This window comes from Branchiostoma lanceolatum, chromosome 6, assembly GCF_035083965.1.
Source record: "Branchiostoma lanceolatum isolate klBraLanc5 chromosome 6, klBraLanc5.hap2, whole genome shotgun sequence".
Taxonomy (NCBI): Eukaryota; Metazoa; Chordata; class Leptocardii; order Amphioxiformes; family Branchiostomatidae; genus Branchiostoma; species Branchiostoma lanceolatum.
Genome location: NC_089727.1, coordinates 20417322 through 20443768, shown reverse-complemented (window position 1 = coordinate 20443768; position 26447 = coordinate 20417322). Strand labels below are relative to the sequence as shown.

The following is a 26447-nucleotide window of genomic DNA, read 5'->3' as shown; positions in this document are numbered from 1 at the left end:
GCCTTAGGATGCAACGTTAAGCCGTGGTCTCAAGATGAGTTTCACTTTATTATGGAATGCTCTAAATATGATGCCCTACGAGATGAGTTATTCACCTTTCTCAATTCAAGTACTTCAGATTTTAAGACACTCAATGCCACAGATAGATTTGACTATATATTTAGATGCAACAGCTCATACAGTGTTAAAATAGGCAAATATATAAAAGATTGTTTTGTTATTAGAAAAAAATAATGATATCAAAATTAGAAAACTTGAATCATGTAAAACCTAAGATAGTCATTTTGTTGTAGTGAATAATTTTATTCCATACTCATGTCTTGTTCTATGTTTACTGTTGTTGCCATACTTTGTACCTGCTACAATAGTCGCGCAATAAAGTTCTCTTGTCAAGCAAGGGTATTTTACCCCGTAAAATGAACATGTGTATACTGCATACAATGCTTTTCTTCTCTGTCACTACTAGTGGAAATTACGCCAAATAACAGTTATTCAAGCAACTGGATATAACTTCGGAAACGGTCGGACGTTTTGAGTAGCATCCACTTTTTTTGTCAGTGACTCTGAGCAGGATTTGTCGAAAAACAGGTTTTAACCACGAACCAGTAGTGTTAAACCAGATGAATTGAATTTGGATTCCGTGGATCTATGGGCCGGAGTTCGTTCCTAGGCCGGCCACCTCTCGGACATGTTAAAAGGGATAGCATTCACCGTTTTGGATGGTGACGTAAAGCCGGCGACCCCGTGCATAAAGGAGCTTCAGGTATAAGCCTCAAGCGTCAAGCCTCTACAAGTGAAAGATTTCAATGCAACGCCTATATCGAGAAGAGTACTGGTGACCCGTGTGTGTAAACACGAGCCGAAGCAAATCCACAATGGGCTACCGTGAATTTATAGTTTCAAACCGGCTAGTGTTTTACAAACTTCTTCACGTAAATCGGACCTAGGCTGCAAAGCGAAGACATCTGTGGATTTAACCGTGACTTTGAAGTATTAACCATTCTTACTGATCGTCCCTTCCGGGCAATCGGCCAGATTCTATTCCCGTTCCCTTTTCGCTTCACCGAACGCAACAACTCCGTTGGCGTTGATAGAAATGCGTCCATATAATCCTCCTATCTCTGGCCTTTCCGTAATAACCATCTTAGAGATAAGAAGGATGTAGGAAGCGGGGTGAAGCAGACAAGATTTGTCTTGGGACTTTCTTAGATGTTTGAGAGCAAATCCTGCATGTTCTCGCTTAACGCGTTGTAATTCAGAAGGTGTAACGCGGTGCATTTCGTCGAATTCAAATGAATTTCAGGAGGATTTAGTTGTACAAGTAAAACTATCGAGGTAGCATTGATTGTAGTTGTAGACGAGACAGCAGTGTGGTAGTCTTGAGTGTAGTTGTAAACGTGACACTAGCTAGCGGGGTCACCCTGAGTGTAACGTCTAAATCTACCAATATAATTCTGCCACCCTGATAAAATATGTTCAAAGAGATCTTCTACCCAACGCCCCCCCCCCCACCCCCCCCACCCAGTACAATGCACTCCTGTATATTATCTAAACCTTGCATACCTGGGGGTGCTTCACTATATATATATATATATATATATATGTTGTATATATATCAAATCCACCGTTTTTTAACGTGGTGGAGTTAAGTAACCAGACGGATTAATGTTAATGGATGTTATATGTGGAAGTTACGCTAGTTTGGTAGCCTTGAATGTAGCTGTAGAAGTGACACCAGTGCGCTAGGCTTGAGTGCAGTTAAGTTGCAGAAGAGAAAATAGTGTAGTAGCATTGAGTGTAGTCAATAAATGGTACTTGAATACTCGAATTAATGACCTGCTGGCTATGTATTCACCTTTGTCCTCTCTATTATTGTTTCATGTTTATGGTCTCCATTAAATTCTGGGCATCTGTTTTGTCTTGATTTTTTTTCTGCGACCTTGCGATATATCTGATGCAATGATCCATAAAATCTATTTGCTGTTCCCGTTTTTTAAAAAAAAGGACAGAATAACAATATACTAGTAAACCGCATCAAACTATCAACAAACTTTGGAATGTATAGTAAAATGTTAAAATGTATCCTGTATTGGTCATTTGCTCTCTTTATGTGGCGACGCTGTTCTAAATGCTGATTGGATGTTGAACGGGGTCAAAGTTAAATCAAATTAACTTTGGGGGCGCAGTGGTAACAGATTATTTGATTTATTTATTTATTTTGCATTCAAATCGATATGAAATTTAGGAGCCGGTATACAGTAATCAGCTTAAGTCAAATGAGTCAACTACTAAAGATATGCAATAACAAATAACACCGAAGATGCAAGTTCTTCATGGCCATGGACAAGTAAAAACTTATATATATTCTGTAACAACTGAAAACTTTGCTTCAAATTTAGGTTCATTGAATCTCGAAAAGGGAGTTTAAAAATTTGAGTGCATGTCCAATTTTCTGGCAACGATTTTGCTTTGCCTCGGTATATTATTAACGAACCATCCCCAGTAAAGGCGCCGTTTGTTGTACGATTCTATGTTTTGCAGAACCAATCATCCTCAAGTATGTACGAAAACATGTACTGTCATAACACAGCTGAATTTTTGTATACGGCTCACCCACGAATATCACAACCATGCCCCTAACCTTCTTCGAGACTCGTAGACCAATTATACTAGGAATATGCGACCAGGCCATTCCCCGTTTTATCACAGTGCACATTAATCTGAAGTACAGTCAGTAGGTGCCTGCCTGAGTACTGAGGCTGTTGTAGTGCCTTTTAACTCGCTCAAAACACCTCATCGAACACATAAACAGGAATCCCATTTACTGTAAATGCAGAAATGTTCACGGTGGTTTAATATTGGCGGCTTTCGTGGTGAAGCGTTAACCGCGAACACCACCAAGAGCGTTTGTGTGGCACTATTATCGTTTCAAATGAGAACTCAAAACCATCGCAAACACTCAATTTTCTCCCTACCGTAAAATTAAATCCCCGCTAACATTTCTGCATTTACAGTATGTCCCTTTGGGAAGAGACGAATACAGCTCCAACCAGGATCCCCTTCCCAAGATTCATACCGGGGTTTCTCATTTACAAACAGATTGTAAAAACCGGGAACTCAACTATAAGGCTGAAACCAAATGGGACACCCTGGTACAGTAATGCCATAAAATCTCAATAACGATGCCGTCTAATTGCGCGGTATAATTGTTGGCTAAGCCTTAGTGCACCTGCCCTCTCCCTATGCTTAACAGCTTACGGTTGCAACAGCCTCTCTTTTAAGCGCTCCACTTCGATAAATGAACCATTATTACCACCTCACGGGTGATTATGGGGCTTTACACTGGTAGGTTTGACCATATGGTACATAATCCGTAGGTTTTATATCCCAAAGCAGATGTTAGGGTTGTAACGTTTTTACTTGATACCATTGGAGTGGTTCCGTGTTCAAGCGAGTATCTCGCTCGACTGCGCCTTTTTGCGAAAAATTGATACGGCTACATTGCGATTTTTTATTTATTTTTTATTTCCTTGAAGTTTCACTGACGGGCGACGTACATATGAATGCGTTATTCTACAAACAAAATGGCCGCGACCGGATTTTCACATTTTCGTTTCGAATCAGATATAAGACATTTTGGGGGGAAATTGCAGCGTTGCCATTGACTAAAAAATCAATGATGGTTAAGATTCATCAAAAACAGGTTTTCAGTGACTGCGCTGATTTGTATATCATGTATACGAATAAACATTGACAAATACATGTTATATTTTGTGGAGCATTGTAGTGGTTTAACGGTGTTGGACAACAGGAAGCTATTATTCGGTCTGTGTCTGAGCCCCGACTTACCAAAGGAATTATTCACTTTTTGACCACTGTTGGCTTTCCCTGATACTGCTGCCGAAATTTGGGTTTTGGGCATTAACTATACAACAGCTACGTAACTATTTTCTGGACGTATTGTGGACACTAGTAGAGATGGTAAATAGTTATTTTCCTCATGGATTAGATTTCTTCGAAACGTCAGGGCAATTTCAGTTGCAATTTTTGTAGCAGGTCGAGTCATGAAGGTTTGAATTGATTTGTCAGTATATCTATATTAGTTTTTAAAATTGCGGGGGACAATTTAAAGACAGGCTAAACTCCTTAAATTGCAAATCTAAATAACTTGTCCTTGCTATATCATTTTACCTTTATATATAAAAAGGCAATTAGAAACATCATTTCCGACTCACGTCAGAGCAGCCAATAACCATAGCAACGCGTCTATACACACCTACCAGCTGCTACGGAATGTTATTTGCTCACCATGACAACGCTACCGTTTGTTTCCTCTCTTCCCCCCGCGGAAAGTAATTAATTTCCGGGAGCTGATACTCTTTCTGACAGGTGACATATACACGACTTTGTAAGTGGGTTCCGTTTAATTATTATTTATGGTAGATTCGCCTGGGGGGGGGTAAAGGGTCACGCTGTGCTGAAGTTTCTGGATCAAAGCTAGAGTCCATTATCTTTTGTACTGCCCTATATACAGTCAACAAAGGCTCAACCTTCTGGGCAACCTACGGAACCTTTTAGCCCCCATACTTGATATTGATATTTTTGTCTGATCAAGCCTTCATTTATTTGTTATTAAGAGGCTCATCCTTTGTTTCGTATGATTTCAATTGTAACATTTTAGGCTTCACTCAGCACTATATTGCTACAAGCAAACGTTTTAAAACTTTGTTCAGGTATGTTGATATATTCACTGTTTGTTTGTTAGTTTGCTTGTATTGGACGACATAATTGCTGTTTCTTATTGTTATTGTACTTGTCTATGTAGTTGTAATTTCTATTTCCAGATGTGATGTTTAATACTAGCTATAGCTAGAGTGCATCACCTCTGTGTCCTGTATATTCTTCTGTTGCTTAATAAAAAAATTAAAAAAAACACACAAAAACTAGAGTCTCCATGAAGAAATAAAAAAAAAAGGAGAAAGAAAATACATACAGGAAATCGGGTAATGAGGAACTGCATGGTTCTACATACGCATGCGCAGAGTGATAAATTGTGGGTAATATATCAAAGGGGAAGGCCACAGTATTGAAAACTGTAATTGTCCCATGCTTGATCTTTTAACATGCACCCTGTTTGTCCGTTGGTTTCCATGACAATATCCAGACATGCTTTTTTTTGTCCCAGAGGCCTTTACCTTTGACATGTTACCCACAATACATATCCCTACGCATGCGTACATGCAAAAAAGTATCACGGGAAAGACTTATTAGGATATAAGCTACGAAAAAAACGTTTCAACCTTACGTAATTTGCTCTAACTGCCACTCAAACCTGGTTCTAAGCAAATGTAAAACAAGAAGAGGTATGATGAAATTCTTCGTCAATCTTGATTTTTTTATGCTTAACATGTATATTGCAAATAATCACCCCAAGGCAATTTAGAGGGCAACTACAATACCAAAAAAAAAAAAACAATCATGACAAGTGGCTACTCAAGTTTAAAGAACTAGAAATATAAAGTTTTGAACAATTGCGATAAAGTCAAATATCCATCAATTGTAATTAAGTACGTTGTATAACTTTGCAAAGGCAGCAGCATATATTCTGATATTAGTTTAGAAAATAATAATATTGGTTAAAACGTTTTACGCGGCTGTATATTAAATGTATCAGTAATTGGCAATTTTAAATGTAGTGTTCGAAATTATGATGAACTTTCAAATGACAACTTTTTGTATAACCATGATATCCACACTGTTAATATATTGCTTTAACTCGATATGTTTTCAAACTCAGCTATAACTTTTTGCTACTACATCGAATCGAATTTAAAGCGTATGTCTATCTAGATACCTTCTTACTCTCTCAAATACCCTCTATCAGGAATTTATATTTGAATTGCCGACAAAACAATAAAAAAAGGAAAATTAAGCTTCAATCATAAAAAAACGCAAATGAGGACACCAATTTGGTGGCGAGCATCTGACTGATTCATTAAAATCAACGTGAAAACCCTATACATGGTTGTGGTCGTTATATGGCTTCTTCCAATCAGTCCTTTTCATTGAAGTAAAATGGGGCAGGGAAAATCTATAATTAGATTGCGTTGCATTATCCTCGACTCGTCGTGACGTAGTCATCGATCTAATTACCTCCGGTGAGACTCTGTAATAGTACAGCGGGGGGGGGGGGTAATAAAGTCGCCAAGGAAGGTTAAAGCAGGGTAGCGTGGGCTTGTCGGTATTTTTTTTTGTATATCAGCATAACCCAAGAAGAAACAAGTAGATATTTGACACGATGTTAGGTCAGAACCATATAAATGACTGATGAAATGTTGGGCCTGTAGCGATTTTTGCTAAAACTGCAAGTGCGTTTTTGTTGTAATTAAACAAGTCGTAGCACAAAATAAATACCGCCACATGCCTAGAGATAGGTTTACATCCTCTCATATTTGCACTTCGTGTTCAGGCAAATGATTACTAGCTCTTTAAAGTTTTCATGTTTAAAATAGATTTACTGAAACTAAACATGACACAGCTATTATTTTCCTATTTTTTTCATCAAATTGAAACACCTGGAAACGGTGTCGATAGTTTTATTAATTCACAATAAGAACAGACATCTGTGAGCTAAATCCGATAAGAACTTTAATGGCGCTTTGTTTAGCGTAACGGAACCTCCTGGAAGAAATGTCAATAGCCCGTCCCTTTTAACAGCTTTCCGACAGCAAGCACCTTTTGATCTATTGAAAAAAAACTGGCCAATCTAAATCCTTCCAGCTGCCGTCTCCATGACAACGAGCGGCTGTACTAATGTACTGTAAACCTCTGACATGTTGTAACCATTCAAAATGGAGTAATGTATCTTCCCCGCGTGTATCTTTTATTCTTTCAATACGAATTCCTTTCTTCCGTTACTTTTTCAATGAGAGTGTACTATAACCTCAAATTCTATAACAAATGTTAGGTTGTTTGAGGGTTATTTGAAGCAACAAGGACATTTGAAACGAGCCATACACAGTGTTTCGCGGATGTGATAATTGATACCGACAATTGAGACGATCCCAGTAGGATGTGAGACCTTTATTTGAATGTCATTGCGGATTTAGCCATAACATTCGACACGATGTTCATGCGATATAACAACGACTGCGCGCTTTCGAAAAGAGCCGTATGTAATCTCTTTAAGGATTTAATTAATACGTTTGAGACGAGCCCACAACAAGGTGACAGCGATATTTGAATTTCTGTGCGGACGTAGCAACGACATCTGAGACGAGTCCTAGACGACATTTTTTTCGGATCCTGCCGTCGGAAGGTTGCCATGTAGTCTTGACGTCATAGCTCAGTGAACGTCTATGTCGGGCAAACATACATGATATGTAACCTTTAGAAATTCCGGTATTCATTGAAACGTTTGACTTTGACATGTCTGTCTGATATGTACGTTACAGACTTGCCGTTCGCTCGTTTATTCAAACCATTGTAGTGCTTAAGCCCCCGTCACATATAAGAAATTCAGCTCGGCCGACGTGTTGGCGAGCTTCAAATGTGCATTTTCGGCCGAAGTACGGCCGACGTGCTGTCGATTACGCGGGCTTCGGGCGATTTTTAGAAATAAAAGTTGATCCAAATATTGGCCTTTTACCAGGTTGGTTGATACTGACTTCGTCCATGTCCAAGAGATGGTACAATCTCATGGGGGATTGTTAGTTTTTAGTGTTCGACGGACGTCGCCCGAGACTTTCATTGGAAAATACGGTCGACTCTCGGGCGATTTTGAAATTCGGCGAGCTTCGGGCGATCTACAAAGTCGGCCGACGCTCGCATGAATTGTGACGCCGGCTTTAGTGACACATAGGGCTACACGTTTCCTTGCTGTTTTAGTATAGGGTCTATATTTAAAAAGATGGGTAGATGCCCTTTCCCTTTAACGTGCTAGAGGTGCCTCATTAAACACAGGGCACCATTTTACGTCCATGTCCCTTCCGAAACAAGCGTGCAGTCCAAACCGAGATGCCTTGACCCAGGACTGAACCGGGGTCTCCCAGTTAGCAACTATTTGGAACCAGGAGCTCAACTGTGAGGCTGCTATTTTTTTAAAACCTCATTGGCATCACTATAACTTACGATACAGACATATATGGGAGATGAAGGTTAGACATCCAGGTAATAAGATACACCAAAAATAGTTACTCAAGCAACTGGATAAAATTTTGAAACAGTCAGACGTTTCAGACCTTGTCAGAAAACCTTGTCTTGAATTAGTCATCTTTTGAAGACAACGTGAAGACATCCTAAATTGTCTAAACCTCACTAACATATCTATTCAGAGTTTTGGTATAAAACCTGGTTTTCCAGTCCTATCTTTAGTTACTGACGAAAGACAGCGGATGCTGTCTGAAACGTCTGACTGTTTCAAAATTTTATCCAGTTGCTTGAGTAATTTGGGTGGTGACATATATGAATTTTGTACTTATGACGTGTTTTGTTTTCCTTGCCATCCCTGATGCTTCACAATTTGTTCCTTAGTGGACAGTGTACGTTGTTGAATTTCGAAAACCTCTATTTCTTTGTCATGTCTGTAACATAAAGACCCGTTTCTGCCCCCCCCCCGGAAATATTGTGGCCTAATTAAAAGACATGTAACCCAAGTGGTATGCATGAATTGAATAATTTAGCAGCAGATGCAAAGAGGTTTTTCTCGGACTTCATTTAAAGGCATATTTTTTTTTACTTTATTCGTTTATTTCTCAGAGTTTTGAAGAAAAGAATAAAATCAAAATTTGGAGGAAGTTATGACAGAAATGTTGCCAAGAATGTTGTTTCTATCGAAAACGAAAGATTATGTATCAAGAAAAGTGGAAGTATACTGAGTTACATTATACATTTCCCTTTAATGCATTACTTCATATTAATTGACCTATTTCAAGATTAACGGAAATATTAAAAAAAACATTCTATTACTTTATAATGATTTTAACGTAAAAAAGGAAATATTGATATGAAATAACATTATGACGTAATACGACTGAAAAATTTGAGGTAAGCAGTATTAGCTTGTGCTGAAGCAAAGATCGAACTTCGTCATGGACTTCAACAACACCGATGAGCTTATACGCTAATTTTTTTTGTTGGTTTCCCCCAAACCCCCCATCACAAAATGTCCATCGTGATTCAATATATCTAGGTACATAAAATGATTTACATATTGATGTTGCTCGTCCTCACTCCATTTCCAAGCTAATCTAGTTATTCCATTAATTTGTAAACATTCTACCGTGTCTAAAACGCTTTTACGATAGAAATTACCTTTCCGCATTAAAAGGTGCATTTGGTTTCATATCGACCGTCTGCGAGATCGAATTACACCCATGAATATATTATAGTGTTTCAGCCATCCCCATCTTCAGTATTATGCATACAATATACACAGCTCCCATATATGTAAGTATCATCACCAACCAGTATTTAACCGAGACGGGTGGCGACACCAACTTCTATCCACCATTACTACTGAAGGCAATATATACAGCGCAGGACCTCCTCCAAATCGACGCTCAAACATCAATTTTCATTGATCCATGAAGGGGCACGATACCGACTTCTTCTAATATTGCATTTGACATACGCAGAATAGGACTTCCTCCATACATGGACACACCGTCATCCTTTATCAAACTGGGAAGGGGCCGGTGGTACCGACTTTCAATCACACAAAAATCGCACACAAAAAAAAGCAGTGTAGGACGTCTTCCATATATGGACGCATTATCAATCTTTATTGATCCGGAGGGGCTCGATGGCGCTACCAACTTCTATATACTATGATTATACTGCACCGAATAAAAACAGCACATAACTTTCCCATATCGAGCACCTGTATCAATCTTTTACTAAACGGGAAATTGTAACATACTGACAACGAACCATCATGTGATATTTCCTACACGGAATATACGGAAAGTATAACGTATAATACCAAATATTCGAAGCTCTTTATTACAATATACAGAGCAAAGGACATCTTCCATAAAGACCTATCACCATCAAGCTTAAGCTTTATCAAATTTCCTTCCAATCCTCTTTTATCCGTTCCAGTGGCTACATTTTTGACTGTAGCAGTATGCGACTATAGTGTTGCCGCGAACTTAAAACTATCGTGAATCCATTTTCACCCTAGGACGGAATAAAAACCACGCGAACTTAAAGGTATTTACAGTACTCGCGACCATAGATATAACAGGAATTCTCTCAATTCAGGTTTTTGGTCAGATCAGTATCATTATCTTCAATATCTTTGCGTTCCATAAGTCTGTGATATAGCAAGTCAATAACTGTGTCTAAAAACCAATCCAGAATTTGCAATCATCTGCAATGAGCCAGACTTACTTATAAAAAACAAAACGTTACTCTATCCGCTCAATCTCCGCTTCCATAGTGTAATCAAGAGGAATAATCAGTCATGGGAGACGCCGGTCGACGTCGCTAAGAATTTCTCAGAATAGAATGGACGTTTTCTGGCCTACGCGCTCTGGGAACGAGAACGTGTCGTTGCCATGGCACCCATGCACGAAACCATGGGAACGTGCTACTTGGCAGGGTCAACGGAGTTTGTTGCGTGGACAGATGGTTGAGAAACCTAATTCTATTCATAAATATGTGGCTATTAGAATAAATGTCTGAAAAGACCACGTTTAAAAGTTATTTTGTCGGACTCAAGTCGCAGTTCTTACATGTAAATCCACGGAGTCGACTCTGAGTACGTATTCAGAACGTAATGCGTATACGGAAATAATTAGCCTGCTATTTAAACCTATTATAACTGCCGAATCTATTTTGTTCTCTTAACAGCCGCTGCATAAGATATGTCTTTGGACACAACTAATCAAACCTAAATGCGAGACATTAACCTTAAATACGCGAAGACGGCCTAAAACGCTTCGGGTCCTCTAACACTTACTTGTACGTATATTCAAGTGCGCATGAGTTCCGCAGTAACATTTTTTTGGGTTCAAGTAAATTTTGCGTGGAGGAAGTTGTTTTCTACTTTGACCCACAGTTGAGCAGTCTAGTTATCAAATTAAAGAGCCTAGACCAAAATCATGTTAATACGCAACTCATACGGGCTTGTATATACGCACAAGTGTGACATGGGCTTTACGTTCTGACGACGTGCTCTCCCGATGACCTGTGAGTTCTGCAATGCTAAAGTCAGGGTTCATATGAACATTCAGTGAAGACACAGACGCAAAGTTGGAAATTTGTTTCTTTTTGCGATTGTTTTTCGATTTCCGTTTTATACTTCTGTTCACTCTGTTGTGCAAGTTGGTCATGATTGAAAGCAAGACAATACAGCGGTCGTCTTAGCTGGGCGTTCCAAGTCACTTATCGACCCTGTGTGTAAACAGAACGCTCTTCAGTCGGACGTAGGTTGAGTTTACCCCGAGTGTGCTTGGAAATTCGCGTGGAAATCCAGATAGCTTCTCTTCTCCGCAAGCTCCGAAGAGAACTAAGTTTTCCGTCTATTTCACAGACAACATACACACAATTAGGGTAGTGAGCTCACCGTCACCGTGCCGATGGAAGGAAGAGCCACGAATGAGTTTTCAGGGGGTAAGAACGAAGGGTCAAAGGGCAACAGGGGAGGAATCATTAGGGTCAGGATAGGGGTTATGTGATTTGCCTGTTCAGCCGACGGGAAACGTGACCTCTCTAACACACACATAGTACGCAAATTGACACTAAAAATCACGAGAACAACATGTATTCAAAGGTGTATACAAACAACTGCAGTTCCCAAGGAGGCCTCTAGGTGGCCCATGATCTACGCTTGTAAGTGTTCACTTATAAGATAAATCTTGAAAATAATTTACACACCTATTCGAATTATAATGTTGACAAACCATCAAAACCGACATGTGCACAGTATAAAAAACAAAACATTTTGCTTTCGGTGTGTCTGCTTCTCTGTCTGTCTGTTTGTCTGTTTATGTTTTTCCGCAGTTATTTCCAAATGCTCTACCGTGAAATGCCAGGAAATGATCATTAGACACAAACCGCAAAGCTTTGCTTAATCAATGAATTACTATTCAACAAGGCACAGACAAACTATAAATATGTTTATGATAAATAAAGTCAAGTCAAGTCAAAGTTTATTGCACAACTATTGTAACAAGTACAATGTACGGCAAAGATAAAATGCTACTGGCTACTTATATCAAACTACTAAAAGCTACAGGAAGGTTCTATGCTATACACTGATTAGGTTCCAGGCTGCACAATGCTCCATTTCAAACTACAAGAAAGCACCATCTATATAATATTATCAGAGATAGATAATATCAACAGCAGATACAATATGGAGCCGGATATGTCAATTATACAATAACATGGTGAAGAGATGAATGTCTTACACAACTAAATCGCTATTTCACGGATTCTTTTTTGCATAGATGTATAAATATATGAATGGAGGATACCATGAACATTTGAATGAATGAATGAATGAATGAATGAATGGATCAATTAATGAATGAATGACTGAATTAGTGATTACGGGGTCTTTTTTAAGTTGAATGTGTGATAGTTGTGAATCGATTTGTTAAAGATAGAGAGAACACCCCTTCCTATAAAATGGTATGGCGACCCTGTGACGTTACAATTCAAGATGGTGGCCACCACACATGCCAACGGATCCAAGAAAGGTTTTGCTGCGCAAACCTGTAATGAACGATCGAACAAACGAATGAACGAATGAATGAAGGCATGGATTTACAGACACCACGCACCATCGATAACTTTGTTCCAGGAATCCAGGAATCCGTCCGTAAATCCGCCCACAGACACTAGTCATGTAACCTAACGTGAAGGTTGGCGTGATCAGAAGGTCAGATGCAATCCCCCTTTCAGACATGGGATTATCTGATATAAGCTATATAATCTAGAAGCTAATCTCCTCTCAGACATAGCGTTTTACTGTATAAACTCTAACTAAAGCGTAAACATTATCAGACACCGAGGTTTACTGTTTAAACTCTAACTTAAAGCAAAAGCGTTACCCTCCACCCTTAGACATGGCTCTTACTGTATGACTTATAACTAAATGTTAATCCTTCTCAAACATAGATTTCAACTGCATAAAGTATAGATAAAGCGTAATATTTTTCTGACATTATATTCTACTGTATAAACTACAACTAAAACGTACTCCTTTTCAGACATGACTTGTACTGTATAGATAAAAAATAACGCGTACTCCTCAGACACTAAGTTTTACTGCATAAACTATAAACTAAAGCGTACTCCTTCACATACAGTAGGGTTTACTGTATAAACTATAACTAAAGCGTACTCCTTCACATACATTGGGTTTTACTGTATGAAATATAACTTAAGCGAAATCCTTCTTATAATTGGAGTTTTTTGTATAAACTATAACTAAAGCGTTGTCATGTAGTTTTGCTGCATAAATCTATAACTTCAGCGTATTTTTTTCATACGTTAAGTTTTACTGTATAAACTACAACTAATGCGGCATCCCCTATGACTGAGGCCTAATCTTTCTTTGACATTAAAGTTTTACTGTACAAGCCATAACTATAGCACTATCCCTCTCAGACAGGGAGTTTGTATGTAAAAACAATAGCTATATAGAAGGAATGTAGCGCAAAATACTAGTGTTTATGATCGGCTGCAGACGAGAAGTTATTCGTAGAGCTAATATCATATTCACGGGTTCCACGTATCGGTAATAATGCCGGGCTGTCGTCACACGAGAATCACGTACGACTCTGGGTTAGGGCAAGGTCACATTTGTCTTGTGATCGTCACAAACCGGGAACAAAACACATGGTTGCACATACTGAGATTGGGGAGAAGAGCTGAGATAGAGAGAGGTAGATAGAGAGTGGGTGAGTGAGTGATCATAAGAGAGAGAGAGAGAGAGAGAGAGAGAGAGAGAGAGAGAGAGAGAGAGAGAGAGAGAGAGAGAGAGAGAGAGAGAGAGAGAGAGAACCACTGCCACACACAACCGCCCGCACACATACATACATACATACATACATACATAGATACAGACAGACAGACAGACAGACAAAAAAACAGAGAGATCGAATGAGAGAGGGATAGAGAGAGAAAGAGACTTTAACACACGCACACACCAGTTCAAATACACGCATAAACATAGAAACACATATACACACATACACACATACACACATGTACATACATAAAAACAAACACGCAAAGTATAAAAAAAACAACAGTAGCCTCCACAAGGCCTTCCTGATAGGAAGGATCGTAGAATTCAGAAAAAAAAAGTAATAACTGGCCATGCAGTAGAGTCAGTCCACGGTGAGGGTCAATATCTTGGCCGCGAAGGCTTGGAAATTAAACCCTCTGGTGGCCAAATTTCCTCACAAATATTGTCCCTATAGCGTAGTTTAATTGTCTGCTAGAGACTACAGAGACATAGAAAGCAAGAACCAAAGAGAGACATAATGTAACACACACGCTAGCACTCGCGAGCAATGCAACCACACTACCCTCAGCGGGTAGTATGATATACTACAGGTCCTCTCAATTTCAATCTATCTCCTGACGGATAGCATATCCCGCCCTGTTAACGCCATAACCCCGCTGGCAGAGATTGTAAAACAACAGATTAAATTGTGCCGCTGTTGGGCGTGGGAGTTCGGGGTAGTTCGTTACTGGTAGCTTAATCTATCGAGGCTTGGTCGGCCTCTCTTCGGGGTAGAATGAGGTCTTCGCCGTCCACGTTAAACCTGTGACACTCGATAGTAGGTTTAGGCACTGAGGGGTGTTAGAGAGCCACGAGACTATATCATGTAAATCTACTACCGCGTAGCGGGAGTCGGAGTTTACCAGGGCGGGGGAGAACTCATTCTGCCCCGAAGAGAGCCCGGCCAATCCACGATAGGTGCCATGTTAGGTCTGGTGGTGACGTCACCATCAATGGCGGTAATAATTGGATTATTTGTCGATGAAAAACACTCGTCTGGAAATAGATTTGTAATGGTACAGTACATAGTATTAAATGAGAAGGGTGTGTATTTTGCACAAACGCATAGGTGTATAATACCACAAAAATTTAACCACAAAACGTTGCATTTTGGTTAAGCGCAGTCTTTAACTGTGTACTAAATAGACGATTCTAGAACCTAGTTCTGGCAGATCTCTCCTAAGTCATGATCACTGACGAAAGATATCTGATGCTGTCTGAAACGTCTGACTGTTTCAACATTTCATCCAGTTGCTTGAGTAACTATTTTTGGCGTTAATAGACGATTTTTTGTTTGTCCAGACCCTTGTAGTGCCTTGTGGCACATCAGAAAGCAAGTTTTCTTGCTACAGTCGCCGGGTATATTTTCACAGGGAGGGCTTGCTAGCCCTTATCTTAAACGTGCCCGAAGCACCTCCTAGACTAAGGGACCCCATTTCACTCCCCTGCCGAAAGATGGATGTAGCCCTAACCGAGATGTCCTGACACAGGATTGAACCGTGGTTAGCACCAAATTTAAACCAGAAGCTCAACTGCAAGGCTGCTACCAGTTGAGCTACGGGAGCTTTCTCATAAAGTAGACGACACAGTGGTTTATTCTACTCCAAGCAAATGTTGGGTCGACAATAAAAGCGTTATCTGACTGGTGGGATTCTATAACAGTTCTCATTCGAACATCATTACATAGGGAGTTGTGAATCCGTCTGGGCCATGAAAAAATTCTCCAGGAAAATCTATAGATTAAAACAATCAATTCCGCACACGGTTTCACAGCTACGACGATGTAGGACACGCTTGGGATCGGGGACAAATCATTTATAAGCGTAGGGGGAGGGGCGTGGCAATAGAGACGGCTCTTTGTTCGTCGGTATCAGGATGGAAAGCTGTTGAATTTCTACTTGCCACATTTTATGTGTTACATATAATTGAAGTCATTTTATGGAAACCACTCGAATGATAGGATATATTTATTGATCAAAGATACAAATATAAATCATAAATAAATACCATGCTAATATAATAATGTCCTATTTCGTACAATATTTATTCAATTGTGCAACGCTCTCTGAACAACCTGTATCCTTTAACTGATGAAAATCTGTCATTGCTTTCTACAATTATAATTCCTTTGAAAGATTTTAGCAAAAACGGCCCTCCAGTTCCAGAACACGCTGCTATAGGGGTACGACATTATGCCAGTTTTTCCCGAGCACAAGAATCCAGTATTTGCCACAGCCTACCAACATATAAAATATGAAGTAAATCCATTTAGCTCTTTGAATGTTTAGTTACCCTCGTGACTAAAAGACGTGCAGACGAACGCTCATTAAAACACAACCTACATTCTTCATAGAGGTAACATTCAAGGATAACAAATAATAGGAAATACGCAACGCAAAATATGAGGACATTCTTGGACGAATGTTATCCCAAGTAATACATGCTTTAGGGAGACAAGGTTTGTTCATTTCCGTGTTGGAATGGGGTAATTTCACGGTGGATGAGTCCCTGTTATTGAAATTTGATCACACGAGAGTTAATCACCTGTGTGGAGGGAACAGAGTCTGCCCCGTTACCCCCAGTTCTCATCTATTATTTCGCTTCCGCGCTACAGTTTGACGACTCACAAAAACGCAGCGGGAACCTAGCCTAGAATCAACTGTGTTCGAAGGACCAAACGATTGAGACCATGCTTTCGACAGTCGGGGACTTGCAGTAAAATATTCAGCTGTATTCTGACGGAATATTTTATCGTAGATTCTTTCTTAATGTCGGTTCTGTCACAACCAGACTGAAAATTAATTCTACGACAGAGAAACAGCAATTAAAATTCTGCGATATTGAAGCTACACATGTACTTCATTGCATCCAACAACTACAGAAACTGAAAAGAAGAGCTAAATACCAAATCATCTTTAGATTAGAATATACAAAAAACAGAAGTTCCACTGCTGTTTCTTTAAAAGCCACTAATGATTTAGAATAATCATCAACAGCTACTTACATACTCAATATCAAGACAATCCATCCAGGCATTCTGGGGTTATTTTGACAGACAAGCAATAGAAACATACACAGACACGCAGGCGGACATGCGCACAGGCGAACGCTATAGAAAACATAACCTTCTGTCAAAGGTAACAAAATAAAAACTCTTGCTACAAATATGACCTGATTGCTACAGAATAAAAAGGATTGAAAACAAGCATGACATGAACTAAATTAGACCAAGTCTGACAGTATCAGATTAATACTGTCGGCACTGTTAACATTGTAATCAGTGGTGGCGTGGCATTATAAAGAGGCGGTAACCCGAGTAAAGCGACCTGTAGGGCTTTTATATGCGCCAAATTAAATTAGAATGACAGTAGATATGCATATGCATGCATCGCTTTATAAAGACAGTGAGCGCATATTCCTGGTAAGGTTATATGTTTTGGTGAATATGAGATGGTTTGTGTTACAAAAGAAAACGAAAATTCACCATTAGCTTTAGTCGGAGGAAAATTGAATTTGTCTTCGACTACTGTTCTTGAGAAAATGGCTTTTTTGCTTTTGGCTTTCGAGATTTTGACTAAAGTGATCAAACAAATACAGATTAAGAAGGTTGAACAGAAATGTATCAAAAACACTGGCATTTTCAACATCATACTTCAATAATAAAGACACGATATTACTAGTATATAGGTTGTCATTATTTAAGGGTCCTAAGTTTGGTCGGCCTGCTTACATGATATTTTCTATTTACATGACAAATGAGTACAACATGTTGGAAAAGGATTAAAACGTTTTCATCGCTCAGATGCTAGATCGTTGATTGAATGCACCTTGCCAGCGGCCAACCAAATATGGCTGGGGTCAGCAGGTTTTTGCTATGTTCGGATGGGTAACGGGAAACAAATCTTTATGATTCCGAATTAAGTGAGATTATACAGCATATCCTATGAATCACGGAAAATCAGAATAGGTTATTCATATCTTACAGACTCTACATGCAACTCACTCTAGGTAATAGAAATTTTTCGTTCATTTTTAAAGATTTTATCATCTGAATGTTCTATTGCTAGCCATTATTATTTCACTAACTATGATTAAACTTATTCTATTCTTCTATTTAGTACTATGTTTGATAGCTGTTGCCATACATTTTACCGTATACGATTGTTGAACAATAAAGTTCGTTTGATTTTTAAGACGTCGGAATATCAATTTACAGAAAAGAATCGCTACTATCATTTTCAGTTAATTGTCTATTGGCGTAAATTCAAAGAAAAACACAGACATATGCGTCCCCTCATTGATTTGCCTCGCTACCCGAAATTCCGTATTGACCCAAATTCCCAAATACATGCATTGTATGTGTTATTTGCAAATAGATCAATTTATTAAGAGTACCATTCGGCCTGAATTTGCTCCAATTAAATTGATGAAGTTAGTAAACACCACGTGACCACAGGGCACATAGTTAAATAAACACACGTCAGGTTGTTGGTATTCTCTAAGCAGAGGTTTGGCGTGGAATTTGGCGTTGTGGGTCTCTTCATAAGATTGTGTACGTAATGATGAATGGATGGATGAATGAATGAATGAATGAATGAATGGACGTTCACACAGTCCTAACCAATGCCCCACGTGTGACTCAAGAACAACGGTTATAGTCGGGCACCTGGTCTCTAGCTGTGTCACCTTTAACAACCTCAGAGACAGTTTAGCAGATGCAGCAACAGACAAGCTGGGCATCAAGGTGATGGCGTCCGTTCACCAACAGTCAGACGAAAGGTTTACAGAAATAATGCTGGGAGCAGAAATCGTAGAAGATGAGATTGACACTGACGTTTGAGAGGACTACATGATAACTGTAGCTGGACTACTGTATCCCTTAGCAACTTTGGCGCTAAAGCATGTGGACTTTAGGAGATAAGGAATGACCTTAAGACCAACAAGCCGAGACGAAGGGCAGTTAGCTCCGTACCGACTCTACTCCTAAAGTACCAGTGTAGCAGCAGGGGTGTACCAACTTACAAGATGGAAGTGGCATTGATGACTCATGGACACGTAAAGTCTAAGTACAATACATGCAGGACCCTGATGATTCCTGTAAGAATATAATGATTCAGTTCTAATACGCCCAACCGAAAGTTTTCGGTGATAATTGATCCACTGTGCAATAACGAGTGCCGAACTGATAGAAATCGATTCCAACGATTAATGTTACCAAATGTTTTTATTTAATCTTGTGTTCACGTGTGGAAAGTTATTTTATATTGTAACGTCCTATAACTGTATATTCATGTATTTTATTAACGTGGCTCTCCTAATATGGAGGGATAAAGGTTGGAAAGGAAAGGAATGAATGAAAGAATGAATGAATGGGTGGATGGACGGATCTGGATGGATGGATGGATGAATCAATCGATGAAGCAATGAATGTATCAAGAAATTAATTGTAGTATTTATCAATTTTGTAAGGCAACCACGAATATGAAGTACAGCGAAATCAACACGTAAAAGATGTACAAAAAACACCTATACAAAAACGATGTAGAACGACATATCTGTTTGGAGTCCGATGTTTTGCACAAAGTCACATAAAGCGCTGTTCCAGCGCATGATTTTAAACATCATACCTTGAAATTCGATATGCTACTGACCTACTTATTTCTTTCACATCAAAAACATGCGGGTTGTCCCTTCAGTGACACTATTATAATGATTTCCCAGTGGGCCTAATCTTCAAGTATAAAGATTCTGTCTTGTAACCTCCAGGAAAAATAGAGGTATTGTTTTGGTGCGCGCGCGCGCGCGTGTGTGTGTGTGTGTTTGTGTATCTCTGTGTGTGTGAGTGTGTGTTTGTGTGTCTGTGTGTGTGTCCCAGTGTCGGTGGGTGTCTGTCCCTGCGTGTGTTTGTGCATGTGCGTGTTTCCGGATATTTGTGGTAAGCATTGGGCGAGGAAAGTTTAAAGTCGATTAGGGGCCCCTGCCGGCTTTCACTGGTACATCAAAAGAACTTTGGAGCATTGTGTGCCACTTTCAATCGTTAAAAAAAAGCCGCACCTTACATCTGCTTGTAGATAGGGTTTACTAAGGATTTACTATACAAGTCACGTGAGATTATCTTTGAACGTTGTTCTCATTTCCTGTCAGTCTGTAATGAAACGTGCTTAGAATGTTGAAAATTAAAAACTGCGGAAACACTACTAACAGACAAACACAGCGAAATCAGAGCATCCACTGACGAAGGTAAAAAATATCACAAACACTATAAAATAAGAAAAAAAATTGTAGTTTTATGTAAACGTTATCGAAAACGGTAGTGCATATATATTCCATATATTCTTGGTAGATGTACAAGGGAGTAAAAACGACTAGAAACAGCCTATTAACATCACCTCAAAAGAAATCTCTCAGACTATGATATGCATGTACCCAGGGTACAATATTTCCATCTTTAACTGGAGTAGAATCATGAGTGTGATGTAAAAAAAAATGCATTTTCTTTATCGCTGTCTGCTATAGATAACTGCATATGCAATGATTATAATAATTGATAGGAGTGCCTGATGCAAGAAATGAATAAATCAATAAATGAAGATGGGGCTTCAAGTGGCATCCAAATGATTCATCAATATAAGAGCAGTACTGAAAGATAAAACTGCTAGAGCGCCAAAACAACAACAGCAAAATTACTCCAGATTGAAAAAAAGAAGTACAAGGAAAGCACCAGTGTGTAATACTAATAATCATTTTCAACAACATTATTAATTCCTTTGATATAATTGTTTTTATCCCCATCATTCATGATCAACTTCATTCTAAAATCATTTTCAATTTTCATTGGGCCAAATACCATACCAATGACTAAAAAAAACACGTAAATTTATCCATTACTCCTAGATTTATCATTTTATCATACGCTGACCGGGAAAACTCAGTTTGCCATTCTAGAATTAAAGGACCAAAGTGAAAAACACGCACACCGAGTGAGTTCGTCCGAGCTGATATTAGGGTTGGTCCCCAAATTGTAAGGGTTCTGATGCTAACAATTGTTTTAAACAACATTATTAATTCCTTTGATATAACCGTTTAAATAACAATCATTCAAATTCATTTAAATCATCCTTCTTATTTCCTTGTGTCAAATACTCGAGTCAAATTCTATACCCCAAAATCACGGAATTGTATTCAAAACTATAATGATAATGCTTATATAACGTACGCATAAGCAAATTATACTTTGCCTTTGGAAAATTAAAGGACCAAAGTGAAAAACACGCGCGCCGAGGACGACCGTCCGAGCGGACATTAGGGTTGGTCCCCAAATGGTACGGGTTCGTGCTCGGGGTGGATTTTATATCATCCAACAGGTCTTCTCGTAAAAGAAACATCGCACGGCCATGGCTCGTCCAAAAACACCAACTTTTCCGCTTAAAAACATTCATAGGCTTGCTTTAAAACAGACCTTCGTCACTGTAACATATCATTTTGAAGGCTGTATCTCATGTTGCAAAATATTCATAACCTACTGTCTTTTTTCCTAAATTATTTTGCTGTAAATAAAAGCTTTCCCCCTTTTTTTACGATCGCTTGAATACATACCAACCCCGCCCGTTTATAGTTTACCTTTCGGCCGTTTGCAAGGAACAAACAAAAAAAGTCTGGCCTAGAAATGATCCAATATATTTTCCAATCGACCTGTAGAAAATAATATATCAAAGCTGTTGGTAGGAAAGCGTAGGGGTTAAATAGAATGGAATAGGACTGACCTAGAAGCGCTGAGCGGTGGATGATCACTGTTTCGCCGCTCTCTCTCTCTTTCTTTCTCCCGCCGCGTCACACGCAACACTGCGATATCCCCTAGCGTTTTTACTCTCACCTCTCGCAAATCCACCTCCTTACATCTTAACGCCGAAGTAAGACGCCTTGCTCCTTGGAGGAAAATTTCCTTGACGTCTCAGCGCTTGAGGTAAGGTGTCAGCCGTGTATATCCAGGTTGGGTCGGCGGGTACGTAAATTCCGCCCGCAACGAAGAAAGAAAGCGGCGCGCGAACGGACTGAGCGTGAGCGGTCTGACACTTGCTTCCCGGCTTATGGGAGCAGGAGGGTATGTATGGGGAGTTCAGGAACACCGGTTGGGCTCAGATTATGAAAGCGGATGCGAGGGGTGGTAAATTATAAAGAAAATGCGTCAGAAGGAATAAAACATCGAAAATATATTCCTAAGAGGATTGAACATAACATGCTAAGATGAAAACTTGATGCTTGAATGATGTTTCGTCACTTCCGGTGCTTCAGGTGGCTTGAAGGTAGTATTTACGAGGCTGTACCATTTTTGTTGAAGGGGAGTTATAACTCTAACAATTTTTTTGTTTAAAGTTTTCTTGCCGCAATCATTAGGGATTTTTTATTTTTATTTATCATTTTAAAAAGTACATAATTCTTAGAGAAACATTAACGTTATGTAACAAATTTGTGAGAATACACACCCACGATGTAGCCATATGGTACATTGTTGAGTTTAATCATAGACATTGAGGAACTTTTAAGACACCGGAAATGACAAAAAAAACACCCTGTGACGTTGTAAAGGCACAGGATATGACGTATAAAGAGGTTTAATCCAAGAGCAAGTAAGGATTTGTAACGTAAGCGAGATAAGCTAAAATGCGTAAGAAGAAGAACGTAGGTTTATGGTATGAGACGTTTATCAATTGATGTTGCGCAATGGCTGCCAATTTTGTGTACGGATGGACAAGCCTTAAGAAAAGTTAACATCTTACAGACGAACAGGCACACACACACACACACACACACACACACACACACACACACACACACAGAAACATAGAAACACACACACATGCATATTCAAACACACACACACATACGCACGCACGCACACAAATACACAAACGCACATCATACAAACACATACATATACATATACATATGCGCAATTACAACCCACGCTCTTACATACGTATATGCACACACACATCTAAACATGCGCACGCACACGCAAAACACGTGCACACAAAAAACGTACCCTCACACACGTGCACAGCACACATACACAACCAAACACACACGTATACGTATATATGTACAACACTCATATACACACAGACACCCACATACGCAAACGTCAATCCATACGAACGCAGTGTAAGTACACACGCAAATTAAATCAAACACACGCACAAGGCTTTCATCATGTGCTATATACACTTGTTGATTTCCATCACTCCCATTCATGTTTTCATTCATTGATTTACCCCCCCCCCCCCCTTTCGTCCATTCCAAAAATCCAGTCAAAAACTCCCCCGGGCCCCTGTACACGCCAGGTTGTTGCGCGTTTTCCCCGGATATGAAATATTCATAAGTTAGAAATTAATCCTCTCAGCTGGTCTGGCTGAGGAATGTGAACTCTTGCCGCGCAGACTCCACAGGTTGGTGTTTGGTGCGTTTCAGTTAATCTCCAAGCAGATGTGGGGTAGAATATCGTTGTATCTGTATAGTCGGTATAACAGCCCTTCGGCGTACTCTCCAAGCAGAGGTTAGTGGAGAAGATCGTGACCTTTTTATCCTCTGCCTCGTTTTACGTCGGCTATCTCGACTTAGACAAAAAGAACGGGGCAAAGGATAAAAAAAGTCACGATCTTCTCCATTAACCTCTGCTTGGAGAGTACCTCGGCGTATCACACCAGTTTCTGTATCCGCACAGCCGGTATAATTACCCTTCGACGTAACACACCGACTTTATTAGTGTATGAATATTAGTATAGCCGGTACAACAAGTCTTCGGCGTAACACGCCAGCTTCTGTATCTGTATTAGTATAGCCGGTATAACCGCATTTTGGTGTAATATACCAGCTTCTGTATCTGCATTAGTATAGCCGGTATAACCACCATTTGGCTTAATACACCAGCTTCCGTATCTGTATTAGTATAGCCGGTATAACCGTCTTTTGGTGTAATATACCAGCTTCTGTATCTGTATTAGTATAGCCGGTATAACCACCCTTTGGCTTAATACACCAGCTTCCGTATCTGTATTAGTATAGCCGGTATAACCGCCTTTTGGTGTAATATACCAGATTCTGTATCTGTATTAGTATAGCCGGTATAACCGTCTTTTGGTGTAATATACCAGCTTCTGTATCTGTATTAGTATAGCCGGTATAACCGCATTTTGGTGTAATATACCAGCTTCTGTATCTGCATTAGTATAGCCGGTATAACCACCATTTGGCTTAATACACCAGCTTCCGTATCTGTATTAGTATAGCCGGTATAACCGTCTTTTGGTGTAATATACCAGCTTCTGTATCTGTATTAGTATAGCCGGTATAACCACCCTTTGGCTTAATACACCAGCTTCCGTATCTGTATTAGTATAGCCGGTATAACCGCCTTTTGGTGTAATATACCAGATTCTGTATCTATATTAGTATAGCCGGTATAGCCACCCTTTGGCTTAACCCTATCTAGACCGGGCTTTTTTGAGACTTCTTGGACCGGGGGAGCTCTTTCGACCCCCCCGTCATAACTTCCGAACGATATGCTCTATCATCACCAAATTTGCAGGGAGTGATGTTCACGTGAAGTTTTATAATTCCTGTAATTTTGGTGACGTAATATGACGTAATTATGACGTCATCGATGTGATCTTATTGGCTAAATAGGGAATTCCCATAATATCCAAAAGTATTAGACAAAATAGTGCGCATTATTGATTAAAAGGTATGCCAAGACATTTCACGTCATTGGTGACTAACTTGACGTCAAAATGACGTCAAAGAATGACGTCATGTGTTGTTAGCGACCCCCTGGGATCCTATTTGAAATTATTCAAAATACATTTTTTTCATGTATGATCCCAAATAACAATCAAAATGGACTTAAAACATTAATCTGAATGATTCTGGTTAAGAAAATTCGAGGTTGTGACGAATTTAAAGGCAAAAAAGCCTGTTTCTACCGACAATAATGATTTTGTCCGCCATCTTGGATTTTGAGCGATGACGTCATCAAATTAGCATAATTTATGAATATTTAATCATGACAGTTACATTGAATCACATGTGATGTTATACATGTAGGAAACTAGTGTTTTTGAGCAAGAAAACATTGGAAACAACTATGTTTAAATCGAAATAAGCGAAATTTGCATAAAATGCCTCTTCAGAAACCCGTTGCCATGGCAACACGAAAAATGATAAACTTAAACTTTTATCATAATATTGTTGCCAACTAAATTTTAGGAAAAGTCACCAAGTTTGGTTGTCCTACCATACGTCGTTTGGCAGTTATACGATGTCAAAGTTGGCGCGGGCACTTTTAGCCCCTCCCCCTCCCCGTCTAGATAGGGTTAATACACCAGCTTCCGTATCTGTATTAGTATAGCCGGTATAACCACCCTTTGGCTTAATACACCAGCTTCCGTATCTGTTTTAGTATAGCCGGTATAACCGCCCCTCAGTTAATATACCAGATTCTGTATCTGTATCTGTGCAGCCGGGCTGTATGCTTCTTGCACAATACTAAAATAGCGTAGCCGCATTGCACTATCACTACCTACTTGAAAAAGCATCATGCTTCACATCAATTGAGGGTGACTGCCAAATATTTACTATATTCCGGGTTTACAGTTGGTGAAATGTTTTATGACCTATTATCCATGACGCTTTTTATCATTCATATTTGCTAATTAGATCTCTACTACAGACTACTTTCCGTTGATGGCTGTTTATTTCTGATGATTTGGTTAATAACGCTAAATGAGCAAAAACAGCGACAACTTTTAGAGAACAGATGTCTATAATCGAATGTAGGAATCCAGCTCAATCTAGTGTCTTGCGTCTATTTTTGAAAAGCATTTAATAACGCCTCTCTTATAGTACACTTTTTTTAACTCCAAGAGGAGGCGAAGCATTTAAAAAGGAACAATACAAAGGGCCATGGTCCCTAGTGCTCATACGCAGAGAAATGCATTGTGGGCAATATGTCAAAGGTGAACATCTGGGCGTTGAAAACTGACCGAAGTAGTCTAGACATATGTTAAGCATGTTCGCAACAATGAATGTAAGAGGCCTTCTGCTCTGAAATATTATTACCTTCGCGACAAAATTTTTCGTCGAGTAGGTTATTTTTTTATGAATGTCTGTGTGTCTGTTAGTGAACAGGATAAGTCGAGAACGCCTGGATGGTTTGTTGTCGTATTTGGTGTGTCCGTGTGTATGTGGGAAATCTCAAGATGATTAGATTTTGGGCGAAGTACTTTGCATAATTAACGAGAAAAGTGTAAAAATGTGTTAAATTGTATGCTCATACTATGCGTTCTGGTTGCGACGTGTGGGCTGTGTTGTTTCAGGGGATATTGATACGGGTAGATGGGTGCAAAGTTGGTCATGAGGGGTCATGAGG

General features: G+C 39.4%; 1 long non-coding RNA gene across 1 annotated transcript in view; it reads right to left on the bottom strand.

The window, feature by feature from the left end:
- The window catches only part of LOC136436995 (uncharacterized), a 70389-nt gene extending 48549 nt beyond the window's left edge, over nt 1–21840 (bottom strand). Inside the window, exon 1 of the long non-coding RNA XR_010756126.1 lies at nt 21787–21840. This is a non-coding gene — a long non-coding RNA (uncharacterized lncRNA). The remainder of the gene's footprint in view (nt 1–21786) is intronic.
- Between the last annotated feature and the right edge of the window lie 4607 nt (nt 21841–26447).